This window comes from Crocuta crocuta, unplaced genomic scaffold, assembly GCF_008692635.1.
Source record: "Crocuta crocuta isolate KB4526 unplaced genomic scaffold, BGI_CrCroc_1.0 scaffold1173, whole genome shotgun sequence".
Lineage (NCBI taxonomy): Eukaryota > Metazoa > Chordata > Mammalia > Carnivora > Hyaenidae > Crocuta > Crocuta crocuta.
The window spans coordinates 429,291-442,135 of NW_027532276.1; the positions used below are offsets into that span (position 1 = coordinate 429,291).

Here is a 12,845-nt window from a genome sequence, read left to right on the forward strand (position 1 = left end):
TTGGGGAACTTCCTACAAGTGGCTTGTAATGTCTTTTATTCTCTAAAACTTCTGTACGTTTTGGTCAAACTATTCAAACACACAAACAACCTTAGGGGATATACTTACATCATGGTTATACTTTGAGCTATATTAAAGAGGATTCACAAAAGGGAAAGTAATTAGTATTGTCCCAAGTACCATTATTTAACTGTGGTTTCATTGTAAAATATATGGAAGTGTGGAAGATTTAATAACTTGTCAGTAGCGAAGATTTGTTGAAAGTTAACTATGGAGGCAGTGTGATAGAATCTTATAACATTGGTACATGCATGTGCTAGATCTAACTCTTTACAGACTAGGAAGTTAGATTTAACTAAGAAACCTTATTTCATCCTGACCAAGTGGTTAATCAGGATGATCTAGTGTAAATCCAAACATGGCTGCCCCATTATACACCAAAATACCAGAGATGGTTCCACGCCCTGGATACTGGAGGCTTATTGTCTTCTGCATTGTTCCTCACACTCTTCCTTACTTCCTTTAAACAGGAATGGAATATTGGCAATTACACTTAATGTCCCCATTATAATTATTGGCACACTTTACTTTCATGAATGGCCCAATTAATGTAAAAGTGTGATTCAAATATTTTCATTTTAAGTCTCAACTTTTTGCTTTGTACTGACACCAGTTAAATTAATACCTAGCCAAGACAGAAGGACTCCTCCTCAGTTACTTAGCAGAAACCACCCAGGAGGCCCTGCTTATCCTGCTGCCTTGCAAGGCAGAGGCTTCTGCATCATATTGAAGCAAGGGGGCTGCACTAGCTTTTCATATGGTGAAGTGGTCATAGAAGGTCCACAGGCATTTGGGGATTCGAAATTTATTGTGCATGGACACAGATGTCTACATCCCAGGTCTCCGCATCTTACTCCTTTCCCCCAATAAAATAAAAGTTAATTAAAAAGTAAGTAAATAAAATCATTCCTTTCGACCCTTTCAGAAGTAGTATTCTGAAATTATGATACGCAGCATTTTCAGCTTTGTGTTGTGATACTTTCAGCACAATCATTTTTTCAATTGTGACTTTGATTTTGGAAGTAGTTATGAGATGTGAAACTACTATGTGCTTATCAGAAGGTCTGTAACACCTGCTATTTAAAAACCTAGTTTTTATTAAGATGATCTAACTCTTTAAAGTCTACTTATGTCTAAGCTAAGTACTTAAAGACCATGGAACTCAGTAGATGACAAAGCTAGTTTTAGAAACAAGGTATTTTGAGATTAGGAAGACAGACTCTGGAATCAGAAGACTTGGATTTCAATTCGAGCTTTAACGAGATTAGTTGTGTCTTTGGGCAAGTCTTTTAACCTCTTGGAATCTGTTTCCTCACCTGTCAAAGGGGATAATAACATTTATAGGATTGTTGTAAGGGCTAGGTAGCATAAAGTGTGTATTACAGTACAAAGTAAGTACTCGGTAAGTGATAGCTTTTTTGCTGCTATTCCTTTTAAAGTTGAATCAGTAAAAGATGGGCACTTTTAATAGAATTTATTGTGAGGTATGAACGGTTAGGCCTCTTAAAATATATACTTAAACTCTTTCATGTGTTTTATGACATGAAATTTTATAAATCTACTTAATGTAATTAAGCTAAAATATTTAACAGATACTTATAAAAGGCATACTATGTTCTAGGTATTTTTACTTTTATAAATATTAATTCATTTAATCCTTGTAATTATGAAGTAGGTATGATTGTTTTTGACATTATATAGAAGGAAACTAAGGCACAAAGAGATCTGTGATTGTCTAAAGGTCACCTAGATGATAAGTGGTAGCATTGGATTCAGAATCCTTATTCTCAGTGCAAAACTATGCAGTCTCTCCTATGTTCCTTTTTCTAAAATAAATTATGTGTGGGCTCAAAAATAAAAAATAGTAACCATTCTTTTCTAATGCTAAAACATAAAAGAAAATAAGTTCCAAATTAGATCAGGGTTGAAGAGAATTTAACCTAAATTTAACACTTGACTTAATTTTATCTAGCTTACTCCTTGTGTTATTGACCTCATTGAAACCTATTGCAGTTACACAAACACATCGTGGTACTCAGTGTCTTGTACCTAACGTTTTATATCCACATGGCAGAAGATAACTGTGTTACATCATTATCTCTGCTTTTGCCTCTCCATTTCCCTTGAGTGTCTGGCCATCTTTTCTGGGGTAGGATCATTGTATTTGTGTTTACTGTTTCATGCATTACTGAGTATCATCCCTCAAATGGTGTGCCACATCTCACACTGGTCCTATTTTACCTCAGCTGACTAGGAGCTGTGATCCAGGAGCTTGACTTTCTTTGCCTATACAAAGGCTGTCAGCTGTCCCAGAGACATTCCAGATCATGATTTCTGTAGCCTCTGCACTTCAATAGTTAAGTATCAAGCTTCCTTGTTTGTAGCTATTATTAATGTAGATAATGGTGAACTGAACTTTTTAAAAAACAAACTATATTGTTTTTCTTTGCTTCTTTTTGAAAGTAGTAGTCACCATAGCAATGTAAACTTGTTTTTTTTTTTTTTTCTCATTTTGTGAAACATTTGACCTTTGATTTGTCACTCTTCATGACTCTTGCCTGTTAATCCTGTTAATGTGCGGTTCGCTTTATATTGCTTTTAAATGGAATGAGCAGATTTGTCAAATAAGCCATTGACTTTACAGTTTCTCTTCTATATATTATTTGTCCACTAGCAAAAAATAAAAAGTAAAAGAAGTTGTAGCATATATTTATCCAGGCAGATAATACCTACTCTCTGTATTGGTTAATAAAGTGATACTTTTCACACACCCAAGCCCTACCTTTCCCACCTCATTGCTTACCCAGTTGTTACCTCTATTTAGGATTTTTTCTCATTTTGCGATCCATACTTTGCATATAGATCAGTGATGAAAGCATTCTTCAGGGTAGCCTTGGAACAGTAATTTGATATCAAATTCTTCCGGGAACCAAGGAGAGCTAAAAAGAATGTGCCTTTCAGAAGGGATGAACTGAATGTAGCGTACTTATAAAATGGATAAAACCGGCAACAGATGCAGTACGTCATTTAACTTGGGAAACTGTACAGAAAGAAGTTTGGACTTCAGTGTTGTCTTCATGCTTATTACGGAAGACTCTCCAAGCCTTCGAAGGCTTCGTTTCCTTTCTGCTTTGGAAACATGGCTACTGGGCAGATTCCGTCCATGATGCTGAGATAATTTTTTTGTGGTTCTTAGTTTGCTGAAAGGTTTTTGAAATCCTATCATTTCCCTGTTGGTTTGACTTGTGTTACTCCAGGTTTTTATTCCATTTCTTCCATTCATTTTATTCATTCATTCAACCAGAAGATGTTTATTGAGCCTGTACATTGCACTAGGAGGTGTGTGTATCCTTCACTGGGGTTACAGTGCTGAGCAAACACAGATGTCCTCATGGAATCATCATTTTAATGAGGGAGACAGTCCTTAAATCGGCTGTCACACAAGTCACTGTAAATTACAACTGTGATAAGCTTAGTGAAGAGAGATGCAGTGTCATAAGACCAGTCTGTGGGGAGTGGACTGAACTGAGATCAATAAGATAAGTGGGAATTACCCAGGCAAAGAGGGAAAGGCAGGTCTTTGCAGGCATTGGAAATAGTTGCCAAAAAGCCCCATGGAGAGAGGAAGCATGGTGGGTTTGCAGAACTCAGGGAAGGCCTCTGTGTCTGGAGTGTGTAGACAGCGAAGTCTGAAGGAAGCCGAGGCAGGAGAAGTAGGTTACGGGGTCATTCCAAGCCAGGACCATGAAGGCCATGTGAAAGATGTTTGTGTTTATCCTCAAGGCAGGATTCTAAGATCCCATTTCTGTTTGAAAAACTCATCCTGTGAGAAGAGAGTAGACAGGCCTGAATGGGTGTAGGAAAATCCATTAAGCTATTGCAAATGTCATTTTAGTGCATTTTCAGTGATAAAATGGTGCCCATATTTCACCATCTTTGTGCTTTGTATTTGGGATTTGCATGATGGAAGCTTGTCTTTCCATTTGCCTTGCGAAGGACCCTGAATCTACTCGGAAGTATGTGAAAGTGAAGGGTACTTGAGACCTCTAGCTTTGTGGCCACTTTGTCTCAGATAATCGACTGTCAGTCTCAGAGAATAAGCTAGGAAGAACTGAGTCCGACTGTTACTGTGCCTTCTGATGATTTCATCATTGGTTTTGTTTCTTTGGTCTTTTTTCTGTTAGATAATGAGACTCATGGTGGTTGGGGCAGTGGTGACCGGAGCAGCAGCAGCAGGGATGGTAGCAAACACCTATGTGTCAGACACTGTTCTGAGTGTTCTGCTTGCATACATCCACTTATTTCTCGTTCAGTTTCATGAGGTGTTGAAACTTCGAGGTTTTCTACTTAGAGACTAGGATGAGGCCCAGAGAGATTTCTGAAATTGCAGAGCTGGGTATGAACTCAGGTAGTTTACCACTAGAATCCAAGCTTTTAAATAATTTTTTTAAACGTTTATTCATTTCTGAGAAAGAGACACAGAGCATGAGCAGGGGAGGGATAGATAGAGAGGGAGACACAGAATATAAAGCAGGCTTCAGACACAGAATATAAAACAGAGCCCAACGCGGGGCTTGAACCCACGAACAGTGAGATCATGACCTGAGCCAAAGTCAGACGCCTAACCCACTGAGCCACCCAAGTGCCCTGGAATCCAAGCTTTTAAAGCCCTTCCTTTAAGCAGTCAAAGGTCAGAAGTGGCAGGTGAGAGAGGTTAGAGCTCAAGGTCACACTGCACAGTATGTCATGGAAGCGGAACCCTAGCCCAAGAACTCTGACCTCAGTGTTCCAAGAGAATTACAGCCATCAAGAGAATGGAAGAAAGGAAGGTCAGGTTTCAAATGTCTATAACTATTGCCTTTTACAAAGTTGCCGCCCATTTTCTTTTACTGTTTTCTAGACTTTATGTAAATCATTAAGAACACATTTTACAAAATACATATAGTTTTGAGATCACATACTTCCACTGTAGAGGTACACTGTATTTAAACTTTTTTTAAAAATTTATTTATTTATTTTGAGAGAGACAGAGAGAGAAAGAGAGCGTGAATGAGTACCCAAGAATTGGGGGAGGAGCAGAGAGGAGAGAGTGAAAATCCCAAGCAGGCTCTGCACCACCAGTGTGGAGTCCAGTGTGGGCCTCAAACTCATGAACCGTGAGATCATGACCTGGGCCAAAGTGGGATGGTGAGCCACCCAGGCGCCCCTTAACTAAAGGTCTTTAATTTTAGATAATAAAGTGTTTTATGTTGAGAATAATTAAAAGTGTTTAGTACTAGAATGACAACTGTGAAAGAATACCAAAGTGTTGATGAGGAATAGAACAGTTGGAATTCTCATGTGCTGTTGGTGGGACTGCAAATTGGTGCCCTCACTGTGGAATACTATTTGTATCTACTAACGCTGAACACCTTATATCCTGTGACTCAGTAATTCCTCTCTTAGGTTAGTACCCGACGGTAGTTTCAATATATGTGCATCAAAAGACATATATAAGAGTGTTCATGGAGTAGTTGTGTAATAATAGCAAAAAACTATGGAACCACCCAAGTGCCCATCAGTTGTCGATAAGTAAGTTGTGGCATGGGCACATAATGAAATACTGTATAGCAACAGGAATGGTTCACAGTTGCATGCAGCAAAACAGTAGGGTTAGATATCATAAAGACAAGTTTTGATGCATAGCTTTCCAGACCTCCAAAAATATTTATATGTGCATATAAATTTCATAAAAAAGTGAAACTGCTGATATTCTGCTCTGTTAGGGTAGGTAGGCTAAGCTACAGAATACAGGCCCAAAGTAAAATGGCACAAACACAGCCAAGTGTTTATTTTTCTCTCACACACAGCAGTCCGGGGCCGATATTCCAGGTTGGGATCTGCATGGGGGCCTGTTTCCACTCTGCATTCCTGCAGCAACTCGGGCCCGGGTTGTGTCTGACATCTTCAACCTGTAGGTCCAAGGTTATACCCCACTTGCATTCTGTTGCAGAGAAAGAACATAATCACAAGGCACAGCAAAGTGTGTGTGTGTGTTATGGGTAAAGATACGAGAGGGAAGTATAGTCTACCTTTGTGCCCAGAAAAAATGTACTTTGATAGCAGGCCTTGTTTGTGCACATTATTTTTGCTGTTTCATAATCTGGGTTTTTTTCCCCCTCCCACCATCTTAGTACATGGTAACTATCTTTTCATGTCCGTGAATATGGATCTCTTTCTGTTTTTTAATGACAGTACATTACTTCATTGAACAGATGGGATGAATTATAATTTAACATGCTAATGTTGGTGGTTTTATTTGTTTTAGATTTTTTGTAAAGTGAATATACCTGGTAAGAAAATTGTTTTTGTAAAGTAAATTATTAAAAATAGAATTTGATGGGTCAAAAAGTAAGCCCATTTTAAAGTTTTTTTAAAAAGTTATTTATTTATTTTGAGAGTGGGAGAGGTAGAGACAGAGAGAGAAAGAGAATGAAAATGAATCCCAAGCAGGCTCCACACTGTCAGTGCGGAGGCCGACGCGGGGCTGGAACCCATCAACTGTGCAGTCATTACCTGAGCAGACATCTATAGTTGAGCACTCAATCAACTAAGCCACCCAGACACCCATTTTAAGGTTTTGATAACACATTCCTATATTGTTCTCCAATTGCCTTCAATGTCCATTTTTGTTTGGCATATTAATCATTTTCTTACTGTTTTTGAATAAGTTTTTCATTTGTATTTTGACTGTCATTTTTAAATGTTCAAACACATTTTTGTATTGTAGTGAAACTGATCAGTCCTTTCCTTTTTTGATTTCTGCATTTGGTGTAATACATGAAGTTACCCTTAGATTTTAAAAATAGCCATATTTCCTTCTATGTGTTCATGTTTTTATTCTTCATATTTAGATTTTTAGTCCATTGAGAAATTGTTTTGCATATAGAACTTATTTTTTGTCAAATTGTTGGTTAGTTGTGCCAATAGCATTACTTTTGTATTGTTGTTTAGTATATAGGATTGTGTGAATATATATCAAACTCTTGCCAAGTGCTTTAAAATATTGTTAATAATTAGTGATTACAATGGAGCAAGGTAAAAAGTATCAGTCCTCTGGGCCATTGAGAGCCACATTGCTTCAAACAAAAGGCAGCTTCACTAAGCATTGAGCACTTATATCATGGAGAAGGTGAAGTAAATCCTTTTTATTGGCTCAGAGGATATGATATGCTTTTATATTTGGAAAATCCTCTCCATATTCCTAGCTGGTCCCCAGTTAAGAGGTTTACCATCTAATTTCCATGAGGCTCCATTTGACTCTATATTCTGTGCTTTTTGTGCCTTCTCATACTGTGTCACAAGGGAGTGAGTATACCTGCCCAGCTGAGTGCCGAATTGAAGCTGAAATAGATTCTTTATAGTGGGAATTAAGATTGCGGTAACTTCAGGTACTGGGTTTTTTTTTTTTTAATGAACACTTTATATCTAAATTTATATAACATGTGTGACTATTAAAGTTGCTATTAAAAATAACCAAAATCCTTGAATCCTGATAGACGTTTTATTAATATAATTTTCTCTCAGTTTACAGAATATGCTTTGAGCAAGTCTGTATGTTTGCAGCAATTATAGGGCTTCTGAAAATAAAAAAAAGGAAACCTTCCTTCCTTTCTTGATGTACTTTGCTTAATCAGCAATCATGCTCAGGTTTTGTGAACAACAGAAGAAAAAAGTTGTGTATTGGACTGGTAATTCAAGGATCTGGTGGAACCACTTGTCTGACCTCCCAGGCTCACAGTGTTTGTTAATTCCTTTGGTTGCAAGGACAGAAACTAAGCCAAACTTCATCAAAAGAAATTATTTGCTAAAATTCCTTATTCCAAGTATTCTTGGGGAGGTTGCAGTCTTGAAGGAATTGCAGCCCAGCTAAATTTTGCACAGAGCAAGAATCTAGGGCCTTGAGCATTGAGAGCTTCTGAACCTTCCCTAGAGTGCTTTCATCAGGGTGAAACAGCTGTGACCATGTTGTCACTCAAGTGTCAAATTCCCAGGAGAGAGAATCTGATTTGCTTGATGGATCGGAGGATAGAGCCATCTGTAGTAGATCGAGCCATATTAAATTGTTAGTTGGATGGTCTTTGCCTCAAGAAAAAGCAGTTTCTCATTCTTCAGCTTAATAAGCACTGTTTTGGGGGGCTCCTTTAGGTGTCAGGAGAATCGTGAGATTGGTGAGCCTCCCCAACTAATGTCTACTACATGTTCTTTTGATTTCTGAACTCCACAGAGCTTTGATTTCCATATATATACATATATATATGTATACACACACACACACACACACACACACACACGTATGTATTTCCATTTTGTTAACCCCAGAAAAACTCCCAACCCTGGATCAACTTCCCTATTCAGGAAAGCTGAGTACTGTTGGAGAAAATGACATAACTCTTGAAATGGCCTTTATCTGTCTTTGGATAGCTGGAGATTTCCTGGTCATCATTCTACTGTAAGGCATCCGTGGTAGCATGGGTTCTTTGTGTTCATTATTAATTCCGTATTTCACTGCAGTCTGTGTTACTCTTCTCTTCTAAAACTGTCCACTCTACAGTTTTATGGAGAGACTACTACTTCATACCAGTTCTTTCTAGTTGAAAGTTTCAATTTGTCTCCACCCCATCCAACCGCTGGAGGAGTTCTTGATTACTTTGAACCATAGTGTCAATCCATAAAGCTGTGTTTTGAATAGAGACATCCTTTAGATTGGTTTCAGGATATAAGCTGTTTTAGATGAACAGAAGGAACCATCTCCTGGTTGCCATTTTTCTTCATTATTCTCCTTGGCTGATGTAATGTTTTTTGAGACTTACTTTTCATTGAAATCGTGTATTTGGATTCTGTTGGTGGGGGAAGAATATTCTCCTTTTATGTGTAAATGGGCTATTTTAATACAAAATAAACTTCAGAGCTTGTACAGCTAAAGTGAATTATACCATATTTATGCTATAGATGAAACAAATCAACTGTGGCAAGTACGTTTGTGGAAACCACATGACTCTGAGCTGAAGGCAGTTTATTGCAGTGATTTACAGAGAAATAGCTGTAAAATCATTTCTTTTGGGTGGGAGAAATAAAAATTTGATACCAATATCTTTTCTGTTATTTGAATATTAAATTTACCTAAAATTCTTCATCTCCCCATGCATTCCTCTTCCCCCATACACACACCTTCAAGCCCATGCATATGGACACATTCTGATTTTCATAATGCTGTATTACAGGCAACAACATCAGTAAGAAAGAGCTCTTCAAATGAGGGAAAGAGTAAATTAGTAGTGGATAATACCAAATACTGAGATTTCTTATAGGAATGTGTTCTAAATGGAAACTCAGTTAAAGGTAAATGAAGGATGGTAAAATGGTAAGTTAGTGTTCAGGAGGCAACTTGGTAAAGCAGAAAGATCTTTGAATCCCAGACCTGATTCTAACCATATAACCCCTTTGAGTTTCTGTTTCTTTTTCTGTAATGCGAGATTAATAGCTGCCATAGAGGATTAAAGTAATATACTTTGAGTTCCTGGCACATAGTAGATATGTGAATAATAAGATGCAGTCATTATTTTTTAATTAATTTATGAAAGATAAAACAAATGGCTTGATTTATTTTATGCTGGTAGTAGTTCTAGAAAGCATATGTCATGTTTCTCTTGTTTTTACCCTTAAAGAAGAATTGAGTTATCAATAATGGTTTAGCAGCTTTGCTAATGTTGTACAGCTAGTTTAGACCCAGGAGTCTGACTTAAATTAATTTTCAGTTTTATCTTTGGATCTCACTAAATAGCTATTTAAAGATTGTCACAATTTTCAGTTTTCTTTGGACCTCAGTAAAGGTCTGTTTAAACATTATCAAGTATAAAAAGAAAAGAAAAGGATGGTTGTAAACTAAAGCCCCCATAGATGAAGTTAGTGTCACTTGCCTACTTGGTTTCTGCTGATATCACATTGAAGGGAATCAGAGCCTTCCCTCTCTGCCGGGTCCTGGGAGGGACCAGCAGCTTCTGGCCTTTATGCATCCTTTACGCAGTGACTTGTATGACAGTGCTGAATGGCTGTCTCTGACCAGCAGTGGTAGACTTGAGCTTCATATTGTCTTCTGAGGTGCTTTAAAAGATCTGCAGGGGGTTTAAATATAAACTTTTGTAGGGAAAAGCAAATGGATATCACTAGTACATAAAATGCATGCATTGAATCTAAGATGAACCCAATTTCATAAACATTAAAGTGAGAAATAAAATGTATAAATCCAGAACTCGTTTGAAGAACTCATTAGTGAGTTTGTTGGTGATCTTACATGTGTTGATACAATTCAGGTCTTCCTAGACTTTGTTTTCTGCATCCTACAGAGCTACCAGTGGCTCCTGGGAATGAGCCTGAGTAGAAATCGGGTCAAGATTTCATTGGGGTTCAGTCTTTTAGACAAAGCTTAGGCTGAGCATCTTTCTGGGCCATTACTGATAACTTGTACTTCTGTTTCTTCTGTTGCATAACTCTTTCTAAAAGACTATTTTTTAGAACAATTTTAGATTCACAGCAAAATTAAGAGGAAGGTGGAGATTTTCCATATACCCTTTGCCCCTACACATGCATAGCATCTGCCATTTTTAGCATGCCCCCCAAAAGCCTGCTCTTTTTTTGTAAATTGTTTCTGTTACAATCTTCTCATTCCTCACTCAGTGGTGTATGGTAAAAAATGAATATTAAGCATTATATGTAAAGAAAAAATATGTAAAATTAATACTTTATCAGCATTTATGAATTTATAATTCTGTGTATTCTATCTATTGTAGAGTTCCCTGGCAACCTCTAGTCCTGAGTGAATCAGTTTAGAAAGTAGCCTATGTATCAACCCTGCATTAAGGTAGTATGAAATAGGATCAGATAGAAACCCTGATCCCAGTGAACTCCCCCCCCTTGCCTCTTTTCATTTATTGGTAAAAGTCAAGTGTGTGATCTTTGCTATAAGATCCAAAAAAAAACCCCTTTTGTAGCTGGCTAATCTGGAATGTTTCTTTTTTCTTCCTTAAATTAAAAAAATAAACCCAGTACCATACCTGTACCTGGGTATTAAAGTTTCTATAAGTATTTTGTTCCTGAATAGAAGAGTTGAAAGCTTAGGAATGAGTGACATAAAAACTTTGAGGTACCTGGATGGCTCAGTCCGTTAAGCGTCAGATTCTTGGTTTTGGCTCAGGCCATGATCTCGTAGTCATTGAATCGAGCTCTGCATCAGGCTCTGTGCTGAGTATGGAGCCTGCTTGCGATTCTCTCTCATCCTCTGTCTCTGCCCCTCCCCCGCTCGCTCTCTCAAAATAAATAATAAAATTAAGAAAAACAAAAAAACCCTTTTAATTGCATGAAACAGACCAGTGAGGTAGCAAATCAGAAGATTCGAATGACAGCATTTTTCTCTTTGTCTTTAGCTTAATTAAATTGTGGGAAAATCAGGTCAAAAATGGAATAACACTGCCTAAGGTTTGTTCTTAACCTCTGAAGTGCAATATGGGAAGATGGCTAGCCTGTCTGATCTGCCAGAGGTGGCATGTTTTGTATTTATAGGGGTTAAGTTAGTAAATGAGTAACTTAATGGTTTTCTTTTGTGTTTTTTGATTTTTCAGTTGTGTGTGTTTACAGAGCCTATTCCTTCAGTAAACAAACTGTAAAGGGAATGGGCAACATCTGTGGCTGTGATTATCTAGGGTTTTGTTGTTGGGCTTTTAAACCCAGTTAATGCAGATCAGTAACTTTCTGCACGAAATATAATTGAAATCTCCCTGTAATGATTTTATAAGTAATTTATCATCCCTTCTTTCTGGAGTCAATGTAATTTTTGAAGCTTGGTTGTCTTTCCTTACATAATTCAGTTTAAAATGAGCAGGAAAGGCAGCTTGAATTACTCACTGGCTGAGAGGTAGTTAAATTGCTTGGGAGGATGAGTGGCCCAGCCTATACATACACTTTACAAAACCACAGTTAAGATTCTTGTTTATAGTTAAGAGTCTGTTACTATTGCTGCTTTCTGATCAATGTCTTTGGCTTTGGGCTAACAAGGCAGTTGCAAGAAGCTCATAAAAATTTAATCAAGTGAAAATTTTTCTGTAATTTGAGATGTAAAATGAGACTAGTAACTAGAATAGAGATAGAGATATTTTTCCTAGGCTTTCCCTTCCCCCACTCCAGAGAGAAACCCCAAACAGCCTGGCTTGACTTACAGGGGGACATGCTGGAGAAAAATAACTTTATTTATAGCTGAGGACTGTGCCGTCAAATTATCCCCAAAAAGACTGAGATTGTTAAGAAGAAATCAACTTCAGGAATGAGCATTTAAATTCTGTCACCGTTTGAGAAACATGGAGATCATCAGCTCCTTCATCTACCTCTGGGAAGATTTTAGTGTTTCTTTCACTGTAATGATGAAGTGGGGTGCCTGGGTGGCTCAGTCGGTTAAGCGTCCGACTTTGGCTCAGGTCATGATCTCATGGCTCATGGGTTCAAGCCCTGCGTCGGGCTCTGTGCTGACAGCTAGCTCAGAGCCTGGAGCCTATTTCGGATTCTGTGTCTCCCTCTCTCTCTGACCCTCCCCTGCTCATGCTGTCTCTATCTCTCAAAAATAAATAAAACACTAAGAAGAACTTTAATGTAATGATGAAGAGACATGGTATTAGCTATGAGTTCAACAACACCCTGTACGAATAGCTGCATACAAGTATAAATTTATGCTGCTTAAGAAAGCTTGGTTAGCTCTT

General features: G+C 37.8%; 1 protein-coding gene across 5 annotated transcripts in view; it reads left to right on the plus strand.

Annotated features, from left to right (window-relative positions):
• The window catches only part of LOC144243374 (pleckstrin homology domain-containing family A member 5), a 237,017-nt gene that overhangs the window by 37,601 nt on the left and 186,571 nt on the right, over window positions 1–12,845 (plus strand). Inside the window, exon 1 of one of the 5 annotated variants that reach the window (XM_077778395.1) lies at window positions 2,407–2,416. The exons of the other annotated variants lie outside the window; for them this stretch is intronic. The gene's annotated coding sequence lies outside the window, so the exon portion shown is untranslated. Of the gene's footprint in view, window positions 1–2,406; window positions 2,417–12,845 lie in introns of those variants that run through there. 5 annotated transcript variants of the gene reach the window in all.